The sequence below is a fragment of the Neopelma chrysocephalum genome, unplaced genomic scaffold, assembly GCF_003984885.1.
Source record: "Neopelma chrysocephalum unplaced genomic scaffold, ASM398488v2 Primary Assembly neopelma1_59, whole genome shotgun sequence".
Classification (NCBI taxonomy): Eukaryota; Metazoa; Chordata; class Aves; order Passeriformes; family Pipridae; genus Neopelma; species Neopelma chrysocephalum.
The window spans coordinates 24,420,889-24,439,133 of record NW_020897714.1 but is presented as its reverse complement, the minus strand read 5'-3'; the positions used below and the strand labels follow the sequence as shown (position 1 = coordinate 24,439,133).

Genomic DNA, 18,245 nt, shown 5'->3' with positions numbered 1-18,245 from the left:
GGGAATGGACCAATCTGATCCTCTGATTTATGATGGAAAAATAACCAAATCAAAAAATGGGAGGGGAGATGACAAAAAGTTTGGGGCCTGTGGAATTAGACCCGGGTTTATAGAAAATTTATGTTTTTATTAGGAAAATCCAGCAGCTGAAGAGGTTTTTTTGTTATGATGATGGCTTTTATAAACCTGGGGTTTATATTCAGGGTGCATTCAAATTCTGTTTTGTAAGCCTGGCTTTACATAAGCCATTTTAAAAACTGTCAGATTCTATGACATTTTTAAGGAAAAAAACAGCAAACCCAGGCATTATAAGTTCAAGTTGTACATACCCTCCCTGTTGGTAGAACAACATGATTTGGAGAAATGTTTTCTTTACTGTTTGGCTTCTTGCAACTGCAATGTTCTCATTCAAAATGGAGAAGGCCAGAGTTTTATTTGTTTTTGAGAAATCTGAGAGGTTGATTAACCACAGCTGGAGGAGTGGGTGGACTGTTTCCCCAGGACATGGGAGACCTACATTTAATCCTATACTTGAACTGAATCTGAAGCTCCCTGTTTTGGGTACCTACCCCCTATCATTTCACAATTGGAGACAGGATAGGGTCACTTGAGCCCAAGTGTAGCAACCAGAGGTGCCAGTCCAGCTCTGAATTTTCCAAGGGAAAAACAGCACCAAAACTGAATGTTCCTGGAAAAAAAAAAGTGTGGTTCCAGTTGGCATGAGCATTTTCTGCAAATTCAGAAAAAACATTCAGTCAAAACTCTGGTGGATTGGCTCTTTGTTTTGTAGGTGTAATGTGTAGTTTTACACATTTTCTTGTGTCAAACTTGGCCATGACCGAACAGAGCATGAGAAAGTAGTAGACAGGTTTGATTTAAAGTGATAAGATAGACATAAGTGGTTAAATGAATTTTACCCCTCTGATAGAGAGTGGAACTGAAAATGTTTCAATACATCTAAGCAGGTGACTGCTTCAGTTCTTGTCTAAGAACAGATATACTGAATTTGTAGAAAATGTGGTCTGCTTGCTGGCCAGTGTCTTATCAGAAAAACTGTGGTCTGAGACCGAAGTTTAGAGTGCTATTTCTATTTAGACTTAGAGGTTAGGGCTGCAGAGGAGCATGAAAGAGCAATCTTTGGCCTATGGCCTATTGTCTTTATCCCTGTATGAGATGTCACTGTCAGCTTTTTGCTATATATCAGAAACTCAGTTTTCTTCTTTTAATTCTCTTCTTCCCCATTGAGACAATCTTGTATTTCTGAAATAGTTCCTGTTATGTTAGCAAAGTTTCTTTTAAATATATCTGAAGCACAGTGGAATTTTTTGGTTTTGTGAAGACACGGGGATTCCTCTTAGCTGCAGCTCCAAATTCCCTTGTTGCGTCTGCTGGTTTTGCAGGGAAGAAGGTCTAAGACATTTTCCTTAGAGTGGAGGTCAGGCAAAGAAAAAGCCGGAGTTGGGAAGACCACTTGTCACACATTAATTATCTTGGCCTTTCTGGTAGTGATATGAACAGGAAAAAAGAAAACTCTTGTTGGAGCCAGCTAAGGATTAAGCCACCCCTTCAGACATGCCATCAGTTCCAGCCATCTAGCTCAGTGTCAGGCCATGGTCTACTGAGATCAGATCTAGCACCACAGAAGAAAGAGACTGTTTTTCTTATTCCCCAAATACACCCTTTTTCTCTGTTAAGGGATTTTTCAAAGGCGATGCTGAACAGAGAGTGGCTGTGGGCACTGGCACACCTGCCTTCTTCTCATGACATACAGGAAACCACCACCAACCAGCTGACTTCTGGTGGAAGGTTTAACCTGACAAGTGAGAGGGGAAGGCTTGAGTCAATGTGTGCAACATGCATGTGTTTCATCACACACTGAGATATGGGTTGTATGGCCACACCATTTTTTTTGTTCCATGTACCATGTTATTTTGGATCTGGTGGAAAATTGGGTGGAGAAGGCAGCCAACCCATAAAGATAAGTGCTTGTGCATGGGTGTATATGCATATGCTAATCCTCTGATATGTTTTCCTGCAGGTAGAAAGAGCATATGGAAAAGAGAAGCCCAGGGCAGGAAATCAATGAGCAACTCCTGTTCCACTGTATGAATCCATCTCATATACCTGTTGTCTGTTAGCAGAATTTTGGCTGGAGGTTCTGTGAGACTCATGGGAGTGTATGGAAAATGTGTAAGGGTGTGGGCTGGACCTACATCAAAATTCTTGGGGGGTTTCAAGAATGCAGAGAAAATGCTGTGCTTTCTACTGTGTGGGTCTGATCCTAGCTCTTTGGACCTTTCACAACCAGTAAAGCAACAAAAGTCAGTGGTGAAAGCTGCTAGATCAGCCCCATCTGTTGATGGCTTAAAACAAACTCAAGCAGAAACACCTGGCAAGGATACATTTGGAGCTACCTGGATAAGAAAGAAAAGAAGGTGCTTGTTGAGGAGTTGGCTGCCAAAGTGCAGATAGCAGATTGTTGTTACTTTGGTTTATGCATTTTTTTACCCATGGCTTTTTCTGGTCCCTAGGAAGCTGCTTTGCCAGAGATGCCACTTATTCTCATCAATACCATCCACTCAGCACAGACCACCACAGCATGTTTGTCACTGAAGTTCTTGTTGGAGATTTTGTTTCAGGGAAACCACGAGTACTGTTGCTCTCCAACTAGACCTGGGATTTCAAACAGACTTTTGAACAGCTGTGTAGATAATGAAAAAATATCCTTTCATCTTTGTCATCTTTGAGAAACACCAGATTTACCTGGCATATATCTTGGAGGATACACATTCATTCTGATGAAGATGATGTTGGCGGTAGCAATATCTTGCCTGGAAACAACACTTTAAGGCTTGACTTTTTTGAGCTCTGTGTTGCATGTAAAAATCTCATGTCTGACATTCAGCTATACTGCAGCTGTTTCACTTACAGGAATGAAACTACAAGTACAGTAACTTGAGGAATGGCTGGGTCCTCCAAGAGTTGTTTTCCTCCCAAACTGGCTGGTAGCAGTTAAATCTTAATAAATAATATAAGCATAACAACATGGTGATGATTTGGGTACAAGTGCAATATAGATTTAAATGTGAATTGTGGTTAATTTCTAAAACTAATTGCTTCCATGTAAAGTATGGTACATAAGTAGATGTTTTTTAGGTCATGGGGAAATGAATACAGAAAATGGGGAAAATTGAGTATAAAAAGCATGTTTGAGGGGTGACTCTCTAGAGTTGTTTTTCCACAGAAAGAAGATCATCAGTGTCTTGTCAGTGTAAGAAAAGTAGACAATAGACTCTGAGCTGTTTTTGTCCTGTGGTTTGGCTGCTTTAAATTTTGTGGCAAGAAAAGGCTTTTAGATCATATCCTAAAGGACTGTTACATCATGTTCCCTAATTTCTCTGCTGGTCCCATTTGGTTATCTTGCAATAAGAATCATAAGGACTCCAATTCAGATGGAAAAAAAAAAAGGTTATTCCTGGATAACAAAGAGGCAAATGACTCATTGGTCTTCCTCAGTCTGTCTTGGCCACTGACTGTGTGCTGAAGCCAGAGCGATGGGACCCATCTCCATCTCTTCTGCAAGAGCGGGGAGATGCCTCAGGCTATACTGCAGTCCAGTCATACCACAAATCAAAACAACAGTAATTTCCTGCTCTTCTAGAAAGAGTAAAGTTGTTATTTTGAGCTGCCTGTGCCCTCCTGAACTGCAGGATGGGCTGGGATCTCGCTTTAAGCTTATGCAACCTTCCTATACTGTAAGATTATGTAACCTTCCTCCCAAAACTCGAAGTAGGAGTATGAAACCTTCCTTGGATTACACCAGGATATCGTAGTTGACTTTTCGTAGGTGTTGCCACACAGGTGTGCAGCAGCCTGCTGTGTGCTTGGCCCTCCCATGCTGTGGGCAGCTCTGGCGTGTTTGGATGTTAAACTGGATCGGGGAGGGGGGAGCAGAGTGGTGGTGCCTTTGCAGAGAGCTGTTGCTCAGTTTTTGCTTATGGTGAGGGAAGAGTAAGTAATGTAGAAATGAGGAGACAGCAAGCTCTCCTGTGCTTGCCTGAGGATTGGTTATGGACCAGCTGGAAGCAGCTCCCTTGAGTTCTGCCCTGGTGCCTGCCCTTACACTCAGCTGTCCTCCATGTGCAGCCCTGGCCCCTGTGGGTCTCGAAACACTTCAGCAGACCCATAAAGGGGCCAAGGGTGCAGGGCACCATGGCTACTTTCTGTCACATTCTCTCTTCTGGGGATGTTGTCTCCCGCTCTTGCCCAGAGCTGAGTTTGGGATCATAATGTTAGAAACACCTGAGTGCTGGCGGCCCCATCCTGGCTGTCCACTTGGAAACACCGTGAGGAGTTCTGCAGCCTCTGCCAGTGGGACACCCTGGGAATGTAGGATGATGATGTTAGAAAACATCCTGGGAACCCCCTAACTAATGCTGGAGATGGAGTTTGCTTTATTCCCTGATCACTGCCAGGACTTCTCACCCTGTTTTTCTGTGTCAAGTCGACCTGTCCCACTGGTGACACTCTATCTCAGACCAGAGCTTCCCTGGGCTTACCTCAAGAGAAGCAGGGATATTGCAGCTTCCAAAGTTAGATCTCCACCATGCCATGACACCAACAGTGAGGAAGTCTGTGGTGAGCTGAATAATGGCACATGACAGCATCCCATTGGGGCTGTAGAGCCAGTGGCTGCAGCAGTGAGGGGTGAGGTAAAGGGGGTTTGTGAGGGGTAGCCACTGGCACAGCCACCCCCTTCCCACCCTGCAGACTGAATCTGGCAGTGATTATTTGGAACTACCCTGTTGCTGCCTGGCACTTCTCTTGATGATTGAGAAGTTTTCCAGTGATGTGTGTTCTGACTGGGATGGATGAGAGATTGTTCTGAACTTTCAGCTTATTTAATATTTTCTGTAGGAAATCTCCAAAGTAAATTAGCCCCTGGACTGAACCTTTGCATTTGATTTAGTTCTACTGTCTTATCTTTTTGAGGGGTGTTGGGGGATTTGATCAGAAACTGAAGGTTTTCCTTAAGCAAACTAGAGCTCACCAGGAGCATTTTGGACAGAGGATGTGGGTCTCATTTATCACAGTTAAGCACAGGGCTTTTGAAAGCAGAAGGTAAAAGTACATTGGAAGGGGTGATATTTACTATACAATAACTCCAGTTGGTGATAAGGCTGTTCTTTTAACTGTCTCTCCAATAAACAGCATACCAAATCTAAATCTGTTCTTGCTCTAACCCACCTGTCTTGCTTGGTGGTGTTGGGCTTTGCTGGGAATGTAGGTGCTTTGCACTGCACGTTAATCAAATCTTGTATTCCTAATCCTGAAGTGTTCCTGTCTGTATGGATAGCAAACATTTCTATGCGTGACAGTCTGAGGACCCCATTTTACTGATTCTCTAGTTTCTGAATAAGGGCTGGAGGTGCAGATATGTGGGTGTCTGAGATGGACTCTTGCCATTACTGGGTACAAATATTTTATCTGCAATGCAGAATACCCCCAAGGGTTTTTAGTTAACTGCTTCCTGTGAATGACTGCACACACACACAGGAGTCTGCTGCTATGTTTTTTATGGAAGTCACATTTCAGACTCCCAGTTTAACAAAAACACCCTGCATTGACAGGCTTGTAACAGAGCAAACACTGTTAGTTAAATCACATGCTTGCTTCCTTCCTGCTCTGTTGTTAAACCTTGTAACTCAAAATCCAGTCATCTCATTTCAGGCTTTTCTGAAAGTGAGGAGGGAGATGAGTATACTTTAATTTTGCCAAATGCTATTGCATAAAGCATTTTGTGCTTTTCAATGTTTGAAGACTTCTTTGCTAATGAAGTGCTGGAAAGCTGAATGTAATATCTTGCAGTTTTGCTGTGCATCTTCCTCACTCTCCAGAAAGCTTTCATGCAAGGGGTACCACAGCACTGGAGGATACTGTCCCTCCACGTGGTCAAATCTGAAAGGGACTATTAAAAATGTATTGTTATATTTTGATTCAATAATTGTGTGATAAAGTTAAATAGTGACTTCTGTTCATTGAGGTGCAGGAGGAAGTGAAAGAGATGGACTTTGACTGGTACTGGGGAATACCTGCTGACCACGGATGGCACAGCTGGTTCCAATGTATTTACTGGAAGAGGGTTTGGTGTCTGACAAGTAGATAAGACGTTGTCTAACCACCTGGAAAGCCCCATGTAGCTTAAAATGATTACTTATTTACCTTGCCCACAAATAAACTCACTGTGTCACTATAATAGAGAGGTGACTGTGATAAATGTAACTATTTTCACTTTGTGGGATTTATAACCCTCATGGGAAATCATTACTTCTTGTTCCTGCAGGCCTAGATAAGTTTTCTGCAAGTCTAGATAAGGTTAATAGAAAATGCTCCAGTTTAGTATTAGGGCGTCATATAATTGTGTCACTTTTCTGGCACTAAGTATAGTTTGGGAGTTCAAAAAATACTTTAAAACAATTAAAATTTCCTTTAAAATAGTTCTGAGTAAAATAATAATAATAAAAGTAAAAATTGTACTTAAGGACCCAGAAAGCAAGGCAGAAAGAGAAATAAAACCAGTGGTCTTCCTGTGGATTTCAGAATTCCCTTTGCACTCTTTAAATTGTCTTTTTTTTTTTTTTTGAAAACACGTCTCAAGCCCAAAACCACACAATCAACAACTCCCCAGTCATCTTTTATAGTGAGGTGGCAGCCAGAGCAGGGTTAAGGTAGTTTAATGTTATCCCTTTCTAATTTAATTACTGTTTATTTTTAAATACTCTGTTGCTTAAAACAGAATTGCAGCTCCAGTCCATATTTTTCTCTCGGAGGGAGTTAACTTTTCAGGGTAAAATTAAGCTCCACTGCTTAAAAAAAATTAAGTTTTTATTTGAGTACTTCATATTACAACAGGAAGGAGCAACACTAAACCCCTCAAACCTCTGCCCTCTCAAAATTGCTAGCAGGTTAGAAAGCTGACTCAAATGTTGGGTTTCACCCAGAAAGCTGACTCAGGTGGAATCACCTGGCTGTAGGTCAAAGCCTTTGCCAGGATGCCACCTGCATGAACAGTACCAATTAGATGTTAGATCTTGTGTGAATTACTCAACTTCTCATTTGCTGTCTTTAAAATGTAGGTGTTGAGATGGCTATCACTGATACCGCTGGTGTGGAAAGATCTTTGAATATAAAGGCTAGATCTGCAAAACTGAAGTTTACAGCAGCAAATTTTAGATCTTCAACAACCCTCCCTAATTTTCAGAAAAACAGAAATCAAGTTTTTTAAATCCTAAGTTGAATAGTAAAGAGAAAGTTTTCTCAAACCAGCCAGAAACATTTATTTGTTCCTTGACACTTATTTACATCAGGTCCTCTCCAGACGATCTTGGAGACAGAGCTAGTAAATGCGAGCTGTACTCTGAGGTCTGAGGTGCATCAAACACGTTCATTAATATGTCATTGTGGCTGTTTTATACAAATTTGCTTTGCCATCAAATGACTGTTTCTCAAGTAGACATACTGTAATACAAGGACAAAACACTGCCTATTTCTCAGAAGGTGCCAGGTCTGTAAAGACAAGCACCTCAGATAAGTTAAGCAAGACAATCTAAATGTCAATATTTAGACTCTAGAAAATGTATCTCCATCAAATACGCCAGACTCCTTCAGAATATTGAATACACCAGAGCAATATTGCTCTGATCTGCACCTCTCAGTCTCTACTGTTGGTCAGGTTGGTTCATTGTTCAGAAATCTTTGAATATTCCATGAAGCAGAGGCTGAGATTCAACAGACCATCGCACAGGAAGGAGTACACTGTCTATATAAACCTCAAATACTTATAATATTTTATGGAGATATATTTTCTAGAGTCTAAATATTGACATTTAGATTATCTTGCTTAACTTAGAATAATATCTAATAAAATCTAATCATGCATAGTTTTCTTTGCTATGTACATAGTTTTCTTTCTTGTCTCACTGGTTCCAGTAAGCCTTTCTGTCCTTGTGTGAACATTCTCTGTACCCTGTTTCTTTCTTGCACAGGTTGTTGTCTTTACACAACTTTTACTACTCCATAGTTATTATCAGAAGAAAAGGGAAGGATATTTAAACACATGCTAAAAAAGTGCTGTGTTTTTTTTTTTCAAATGTCATTTGAACATATTGAAAAAATACAGCAATTTACTAAATTAACTATGAATTAATTAAAAACAATTTTTATTTGAATAAATTCTGGAACTTTAGTTTCAGAGTAGCATACATAAGTACATAAACATGTGAAATTCTTCAGCCCTGACCAGACAAAATACCTTCTGGCTGAAGAAATGGATCATTCAATTTTCAATTTCTTTCTCCATTCTTCTTATCAAGCATTTAACAACATGCAGACCTAAATAAATGACATAGACAAACATCTGTCCTTAAATAGCAACAATTCCACCTGTTCAATAAAATTGTTTTTCTTCCACCACACTGGACCTTGAGTTCACAACGCAAGGGCTGGGCGAGCAGATGACAGCACATAGAAAGATCCCCATTTATTGAGACTGGGGATTACCATCTGGTTTTCTCCTTCTGCTACAAATTGAGTCTTAATAGTAGAGGGGGATGGGTGGGTGTGTGCTCAAAACACAGAAAGAACACAACATCATTTCTCTACCTGAGTAGATCTTGCAACTATTTCTTAATTAGTATTTTAAAATACTCAATCCCTTTTAGGACGATGTATTTGCCTCTTAATTGCTCTTGTTTTGTAAAGTTGCGTGAGAACCAGTTCTGTGTCTTAGATCACACTCATCTGGATCTTATTTCCTAATGTTTCTGAGAAACAAATTAGTGAGTGCCTCCTTACTGAATGAATTAATGAGGATTCCCAGTTCATTATACAGTTATTGAGGTAATAGCTATGTTTGCTTTGGGTTTCTTAGTGTGGGCAAGGCTCCCAAAAGTGATACTACTGATCTGAGGAGTTCTGTGTGCCATTACAGTGATGCTCCTGCCACTTCACTTGCTATTTGTTTCAGCTTCTTAGCAGCTGTAACAATGGTCCATCAGATCCCAGGTATCTCGGAAGGATTTTGAAAACTCAGTAGTTTGTACCTGCTGGCCATACCAGAAACACTTTAGTACCTACTGGCCTTTCTAGGCCTTTAGAAATAAACAAAACGTTATCTTTGAGTTTCAAAAAGCTTAGCCTGTAGTGCACCTGTTCTATCTTTCAGAGGCATGTTTTGAATTTTAGCGTGTCAGCACAGTGCTATTCCTTTTATTTTAGCTCCTCTCTAATCTCTAGAATCGGGTACTTTCTTACCTCTCTCCCTCCTTGCCTCTCTTTCTTCCACTCACCATGTTTTTATTTTTTCTGTTTCCTGGCCCTTAAAAATATTAATTTTATTAGATTAATTCTAAAACTTTGTATACAGTGATAGGTACTCTTGAACAAACATATATAGATAAGCACACACTCAGTGTGAATGTTAGTATATGTTAATACAAACTTTTTTGCAAATGAAAACTGAGCATTTTTTATTTGCAGCTTTATTAGTCAAAAATACATTTGCTGTACACTGTTAGGGCTTTACATTTCTGTGAATGAACCTGAGATTACACGAGGACTTAGAATAAATCTTGCGATAAGGGCATAAGACAAAACAAAGAGGGTAACTTATGTTACTTATGTTTTAAATGTTACACGTTTAAAAGGAAAGCTCCCATCTGCAGGGGTCAGTCATCCATTAGCCTCTACTCAGATCCCCCTCCTAGGAAGCATGCCCAAAGTGCTTTCTGATGGATCACAGTGCTGTTCTCTCTGGCTGCAGGGAAGCAACTCCTCAGGCTTGGGGGCTGTTTTAATGAAACAGCTGAGGAGGGCAGGCAGAAAACACCTTCCACAGTTCTTCCTTCTCTAGAAGTCCTCTGCCACCTCCCTCCCCAGCCTCCCTGCAGCCATGGGTTTGCATCCTGGAAGCAGGAGAAGAGAGTACAGCAAGGGCCTGTCCTGTTGCAGTGTGTTTCACAGGAAAAGAAGAATGAGACAGACAACAATAATTGCAAAATATCCATGCTCTAAAATCAGGCAAACTGCCAGAGAGCTCTTATGAAAAAAAAAAAAAAAAGAAGCTAGAAATTCAACTCTCCCATGTAAACAGCTTCCTTTCAAAGTCAGAGTCCGGGGCATACAGGCACACATTCATATAAAGCTAGTCTTTTCTGCTGTTCCCCAGCAGTCTTTAGACATCAAATATGTACCACCCACCCAGTGTCAGTGTCAGCATTGTTTCTGTCAGCAGTGTCATAGTCTCTACCAAATAATGCAATTGGGCACTGTGATAGATCTGTTTGTTTTGAGTAATTAATTAATCTTCCCAGGGTCTGTCTTCCCATGCAGGAGGAAAGGAATTGTTATCAGAAGGTAGTGCCTGCCAGAACACAGGGCACCCTCTGACAAGCAGGACCTCGGCCCCACCAAACATCCCCACGCCCTCAGAACAGAAAACTCAATGTTCTGTATTCTTAAGGCTTGGAACAAGCAAATATTTCATCACAAGCTGTACATTTCTAAATTGATCTGTCTTGCACAACATCACTATGCATTCAGGCAGCTCACTCTAATTACCACTTTACAACATTTTGCATCTGCTTCTGTTAAATCACTGAAGTTCCTAGTATGTTTTCTTGAGTTGTTTTATTTTTAAACAAATTGTTTTTGTGACTGGCTGTCAACAACTGCACTGTTCATTTTACGCAGTTTGAATACACTAATTTTCTGCAGTGTGTCCTGATACTGCAGCTCAGCTTCAAACCTGAACCCACAGAATTCTTTTGATGGGCTGTTGATTAGGTTTGTGGGTCATCCCTAATTTCAGTTTTTTCCCCCAGACTCATAGAATTTGCTCTTGAATAAAAAATAATACAATTTATGCCCTGACAGAAGTATAACAATGGTTAGTGGGTCTTTTACAAGGTTTTCCCAGTGTGCCAAGGAGATCTCCAGCCTCAGCCAGAAGCAGGCTGGTGCATGTGGGTGAGATGTTTCACTCTTTGGAGTTAGCTGGTGTCACCCACCGCATCAAGGTGGGGGCCGGTCTTTTCTTCCAGGTAACAAACAACAGGACAAGAGCAAATGACCTTAACTTGCACCAGGGAAGGTTTAAATGGGATATCGGAAAAAATTTCTTCACTGAAAGGGTTGTCAAGCACTGGAACAGGCTGCCCAGGGAAGTGGTGGGGTGACCATCCCTGGAGGTATTTACAAGATATGCAGATGTGGCACTTAGGGACATGGTTTAATGGTGGACTTGGCAGTGCTGGGTTCATGGTTGGATTCAGTGATCTTAGAGATCCTTTCCAACCTTAATGATTCTATTGTAGATTCCATCCCATTTGGAGTAAAATAATGAAAGCTCAAAGAAAACACAGAATAAAAGTACGATACTTTAAAAAGTGGTATTGTAAGTTTATTTTTATAGTTCTAAATTAAATGCCTTTTCTATTACATATTTCAATCATTTTTAAAAATAAGTATCCAATGAAAAAACTGTCTAATATATCTCTGAAGAAATATCTGTTGAAAACAGTCTACTGCAAAGTTTCTGATGTTCATGTTCATAGATATCATCCTGGTTTCTTTCTTTCTGTGGTTCATCAGTGCATGTTGTTAAGTGTGAATTTGTTAAATTTAGTGGGTTCTTTCCTCTCTAGATTGTACCAATAGTAATTTCAGATGGCACTACATTGCCACAAACTTGGGCAGACTGGCATCCATTAACGGTGACATGCTGGGACTGGTTGAGGTGCTCAAATTGATGAGGACACCTGTATGGTCCTCCATTCTACTATTGGTGTTTAAGAACATTCAAGTCAACAATTAAGCAATTAGATACATGTCAGTATTTGCTTAGTCTTATCTTCCTGAAAAAAAATACCTAGGCAGTATCAGTTTGGACAAAACTCAGATATTAAATACTCCAAGTGAAAAAGTTGGAAATTTGTATATTTATTTATGCTGACATTCTCTCATGTTGTTCTGTGTGACAGTGTTATTGCTGACAGCAACAGCAGTTGTTCATCAGCAGCCAGCATCGTTACTGTGCTCTAAGCAGTAAGGCATAAGCAAACCACCAGTGATATATATTGCATTTAATAATTTTCAGCTGCAAGCAGGACTCAGACACCTTGATTTTAAGGTTTAGCTTTGGTAAAGTATTATTTTGAGACTGCTAAACAATAAAGTCATAAGTTGTCATATCGTGGTGGGATTCCACACTTTTCATGACTAGGTGGGTGACAAAGATTGCCCTGTCCCTGACAGGTGGTGTGTCCGGAAGGCTGCGATGGTGCGTGTCCCTTGGGCAGAGAGGGTTAAGCCATGGAGACTGCCACTTTAAACAAAGGCTTGATTCATGTCTTTTCTTCCTTGAAGGGAATGAGAGAAAGAAACGTAAGTAAAATACAGCAAAAGCTGTTGTGAAACAAACCCGTTGCTGTTCTCTGAAAAACAAGTATGTGAGGATTCATTTTTAGAGGCGCGCTGAAGCAGCGGGACACCAGGGGGTGGCCGCAGCCACTCTTCCTCCAGGGGCTGTCACTGCCTTGCCAATGCCAAGGACTAAAATTGTCCGGCTTCTTAGAAGAGGACGTGGTCCTGACTGTGTGCCACAAAAAATGTCTGCTGTGCAAAACCACAAGCTATTTCCCACTCCAAAGCAAAATCTTTAATAGTAGCTGTTCTTGCAGTAATTGGTGGATGACTGCTGTGCAAAGAGGACTCCTTTCTGTCAGCATATCGAGGCTTGCAGGGTCTGGGGGGTGTCTGCAATCTCAGACAGGTGTTTGTCTGTGAAAATGAACATTTATTTCATGGCCAACTGAAAGGTCAGTTTTCATCCAACAATTAAAAAGTCAAAAAAGCAAACGCATCTATGGAAAACAGCTGATAATAAGTTTCTGTGGCTCATAGCAGTGTTGACAAATTTTACCACAGACAATGAGTTTTTTGATTCTGGCAGCACTCCTTGACCATCAAGAAAGTAGCTATTACTGAAATTTTTGGCGTTGATTTATTAAGGGATTTTTATTTAGAATTTGGACATTCAGAAGCGTGGGACTGCACTTCTTGAAACTGGAGTGTATTGCTCTTACCTGCCTACATGGTTGTAAATACATGCATCTTAGCATACAGCTCCAACAGTTTCTTGCAACTGCACCAAAATGTGCTTCTAAATGAAAGTCTGGAAGTAATAATTAAAAATTTCAAATAGCCCTAGGTAAGATCATGAAAAATAATTTGGAACATAGAGAGCTGTGCACTTTATGTTTCATTGTATATACATATGCATGTATATATATATAGATATGTATCATTGAAAGCTGCTAAATGAAATCACACTTCATTAGGCAAGTTCTGTAGGAACACGGAGGAATATATGTCTTCATATTTTGAAAAAATGTGTTTATGATACTGCTACATCACAACTTTTAAAATTGCTTTTATTCTGAAACACATAAACTTTAAATGAGACTTTTCAAAACAGGATTCAACCTTTTCAATCCAATTGCAACATGTTTTATTTGAATACACATACTGAAACACAAAATGATGACAATAATTATTCCTGGAATGTATTAAAAAGTTGATCCGTATGCATAAATTGAATTATGGCTCTGGCAAAGGTGCAATATAAGCAAACAGACATAGTATAAACACTTAATACTCCTCTAGCATCTACTGCCAAGGTCCTCTAATGATTTTAAATCAGTTCAGACTGTTGCTGTGAGATAGCCTGCCTGTACTCGATTACATATGCACAAAAATAAGAAGATTAAAGAAAATGTCAAGAGGACAAAAGGGATTTCTTGAAAAAGTTAGTGAGGAAGGGCCAGGAGCAAACTTAGTGAAGATGGCACCAGCTGCAGTTTCAAGGACTGACTGTTCAAATTCCTTGAGCAACGCGGAGAAACCATAGGGGAACCCAGCTGCCAAGAAGTCTAAAGGCATTTCAACAGCACATTTGTGAGGAGTAATTTTGCAAAGACTTATAAACTGACCACACTAGGCAGGTTTTCCTGGGATTAGCAAAAGACATGGTCTTGCCATGAAAACTGCTGCTCTGCCAGACCTGATGTTCTGCTACAAAGCATAGTTTTCCTCATGGAATAGATGTTATAATGTTCCTTGGATATTAATGTTGTTAAATAACAACAATAACCACAAGGAAACAGCTCTCCAACATGGAAAGTTTCAATATTTGCACAGAACAAAGCTAGCTGCAGTGGAAATCAAGGTGTTAGAATGGCAGGGATGAAGCAACCCAGTAGTAGTCAGTGTCGTGTCCTCCACCCACTGCAGGGACATATCAGTGTGTATGTTTTGTTGCTATGCCAGCTACAAGTCAGTGCTGAAAACTCACTGCTCACCTACAACTGTGTGCTTCTAGTAAGTAAAGACAATTAAAAAAACTAATGGAAAGTTCTGTCATAAAGTGGGGTCACTTCTTTGACCCAGATGAATGCCATGGGGGTAGATGCATTCAAGACTGGGAGACACATCCATCTTGCAGTAATAAGGAACCACCAAAGCCAGTGAGAATAGCCTGGACTGCCAAAGCCTCCTTGCCCCTGTCAAAAAATTGTGTCATTTAAATGAATGTTGATCTTGTCGCAGGACTCAAGGACTTGATCAAAAAAAAGGGAGATTCCCCCAGACATTGAATTTAAATAACATGATGGTCAGTTTGTGAAGAACAAGACAAATGACCTAATACAAGTTTTTACCTTCAGTCTGTAGGAGGTTTACTCAGAACGCTGGCAGCAAATGTAGGATGCACTGTGATGTTCCTGACCTGGGGAAGAGGCTTCAGTTACATTTTTCCTATGTCTTTGGAGTCTTTCTCTCTAGGACATCCTCCACAAACCATGTCCAGAGTGCCAACTGCATGAAGAAGAAGAGGGATACTTGGAAACCATATACAGATGGACTGAACCAATGACGAAAAAGGGGAGAGAAAGGATAGACAGCCTGTAGGTGATAGAGTATGTGTTCTAAAAATCCAGACTGCCTTAAGCTAAAGTAAACAAAGCAAGCTGGGGAAAGTTACAATGGTTTAGATTTTCTAAGTGCAAAGATTTTTATTTTATTTTGAAACTATTTTCCCTTAAGGAATGTCCTTTCATTTTAATTTGCAAAAGGCTGACAACTCATTCTATGAAAACTGTTCCCTTTTGCTGGAAAGAATTAATCTTTTTTTTTTTTTTTGGCTAATCCAAAACGTTATTTTCCCCTCTCATATTCATCACCCACCTTTCAGTATAACTTCCTCACCATTTCAGTCCAATACTTGATGGGTATTTAGAACAAAATTTCTCAAATGGACAGATTTTCTCATAGTTGTTCTCTTAGTATTTTTGCCAAATAACCTGATCTGATCTGACATAGCAGTTTGTGTGCTTCAGGAATATAACTTTCTCAAGTGCTCAGATAACATGAAATGAAAACGGCGTCTAACTCAAGCTGCTCAGTGCCAAAACACAGTGCTGGAGGGAGAATAGGCAACTCATCGAGACCTATCCCCCTGTGCTATTAAGCTGTAGATGTTCAGTCTTGGTAGAGCATGCACAAAGCTCAAAAAGCTTCCCAAGGCCCTCAAGAAAACCTGGAGGTCTGTGGTAAAAGACCCAGCAACTTTCTATGTTATTTGATGAGAACAGGAGAGAGTGAGGGCACCCCGACCAGGACAGTTGAGTCCCTGTTGGGCAGAGCAAGAGGCAGAGACTGTGAAGGGCAGTAAGAGAAGATTTGGTTTAGACTTAGGTAAAATGCTTTGTACCAATAAAGACAATTCAACCCTGCTACAGTGAGGATCCCATTCAGTAAAATCCTTAAGAATATCTGTCAAAATGGTATAGTTGCTTCATCTGGAATTGGATGTTCTTCCGTGGTCCTGTCCAGATTCTTCTCTGCGTTTTTTCTGTAGTTAACAAAACATTATTAGCTTTTTTTTTCCTCTCCTGCTATGATTTGTCTACAGTATTTCTGAAACAATTTTCCACTATTTCCTCTGAAAAAGCATTCCCTGAATGTTTAAACTCTAAGCCTCTAACTGGAGGAATAAAATAACAGCTGGAACATCTCCTGAGATTGCATCCACAGGAACAGGAAACCCTTAGAAGTTACAGGGACCCTGGGCATCTCCTGAAACTATGGCTTTCAAAAAGTTTAGCTGGATCATACCTTCACACCTCATCTCTGTAACCATCCCAAATTAGCTTGGGGGCCACTTAGCCCGTTTCTGGGAGCACATCTGTCCTAGCCATGCTCAAACCTGTCCCACTATCCACAAACAGATTCTCCAAAATCTTGCATTGATTAGCAATTCTCATAAAGGTGGAAACTCTCTGTGATGCTTGATCCAGGAGTGTGTGTTTGCTGATGGGCATAAGGCCAGTGTATGGGGGCCCATGAGTGCCAGTGGCACAGAAGGGACTCTAAGAGGGTGTAGACATCCACGTGGTGCTGGAGGTCGGTGCAGGCAGAGCACAGACATCAGCTGCAGCCCAGAGAGAGGCCTTACAGTGTTTTGCTCTTCTGACACTAGCAAACTGAATCACTGAGGTGAAGTCTGAGATCCATTTGTGTATTTTTCTGGGAACAGGAAGAGGAGCAAGTAAATAAGACTGGATGTGTTATGGCTAGCTGTCTTTTGTCCTGTTTGATCACTTGAAAAGACAAATAACTGCTTACTTTAGGCTATTAGGCATGTTTGTTACACATAAAGATTCATGGACTTTCTTATGCTTTTTTTTTTTAAACTTGCTAGAATTATACTGAGTATTAATTAAAATTCTGTGACTGCTTGAATGAAAAAAGGGTTAGTATCAAAGCACTAGTTCTCTACACCATGCTAATATAATGCTTCCTTATAGTAAATGAAAACACACACTCACAGAAGAGAAATGTAGATAAATAAAGTGATAATCAATGGCAGATTTAAATATAGATACATGCATAAAGAAATAAAATCTCACAACTTTATTATAATTTATTGTCAAAGCAAAAATATTGCCAGAGGAGCAGTTTTTCATAGGAGGGAAAAATACTGTAGAGCTGTAACAACATATCATCAACCTTTACACCTTGTTCAGAAGAGGAAAATTTTATTAGATTACAAAAGGCCAAGTAATTTTATTCCATTAATAACTAGAAATGCAGAAAACAACAACTCACTGTGGGCAAATCCTGAGAACTGACTCATCTCAGAACTTGTTCAGAGAAACGATCTGAACTAATTTATTCACAGAAGGTTCATATTGAACATTGCACTCAGTAACTAGCAAAATACATTTTTAAATTATGATCACTTATGGCGTAGAAAAAGGAAACAGTTGCAAAAAGTAAAAAAAAAAAAAAGAGGTCATTTTGCACATAAATATCTTTTGTGCATCTCTCTGTCAGGACCTTTCAGCAAGGGGCAACTTGGTGGGGCAACTGATCCCAGCAGGCATGCAATCTTCGGGAAATTAGACCAGATGGGTGGAAAGTCCCATCTTAGTGCATCATAGTAGTTACAAATAGGCAAGAACAATTGCTTGTAGGATCCTGGGAGTGCTCTTTGGGTTTCCTGCTATAAACAAGAGGCGGTTAAAGACAAGCCATCTTTAAGCTTCATGATGAACTGAAGCACTGAACTGGGTTGCCCAGAAGGCTGCAAGAGTTCTCTGGCAGAGGCTGTCGAGATTTGTCTAAACCACGTAACCTGAAAAAGAGCTGTGGAAGCACAGGTTCAGCAGAGCTCCTGAAACCTCATGCAAGGATACTTCCCCTAAAAATGTCAAGGAGAGCAAACATTTTAAAGTCAAAAAAGGGTGTAAACCAAGGTCTTCTGTGCTCTTGCTTAATGCTCTGCTCTGTTTATTGACAGGAGAAGTGAGTTGGCTAAAAGGTGGTGGAAATTCCTTTTGTTCTTCTCACTGAGTTTCTGAAAGACCAAATACTTATTCTCTGGATTTTCAGAGGGAAAACCTTCGTGTTCTTCTTGAGAAGCAAGGTACATTGGAAATGGGAGCCTTCCTACAACTGGGACATTAGTGTTTAATTCACTCTGGAAATAGACTGAGGCTTACATGCCTCTGAACTTTATTCTGACACCCATACCCCTACAGGATCCCTCAGGTCCTGCTGCCCACCAAAGCCAAGAGAACCTTAGATTCACAAATCCTGTGGGACCAAAAGTCAGTGATGCAGTGTTT

At 40.3% G+C, this 18,245-nt stretch overlaps 1 long non-coding RNA gene across 1 annotated transcript; it reads right to left on the bottom strand.

Annotated features, from left to right (window-relative positions):
- Nucleotides 1-1,718: 1,718 nt before the first annotated feature.
- Nucleotides 1,719-17,812, bottom strand: LOC113966173. Its single transcript, XR_003533733.1, has 4 exons — nucleotides 17,025-17,812; nucleotides 7,105-7,108; nucleotides 5,666-5,676; nucleotides 1,719-1,729 (listed from the first exon to the last, which is right to left on the bottom strand). It is a non-coding gene; the product is annotated as an uncharacterized LOC113966173 (long non-coding RNA).
- Between the last annotated feature and the right edge of the window lie 433 nt (nucleotides 17,813-18,245).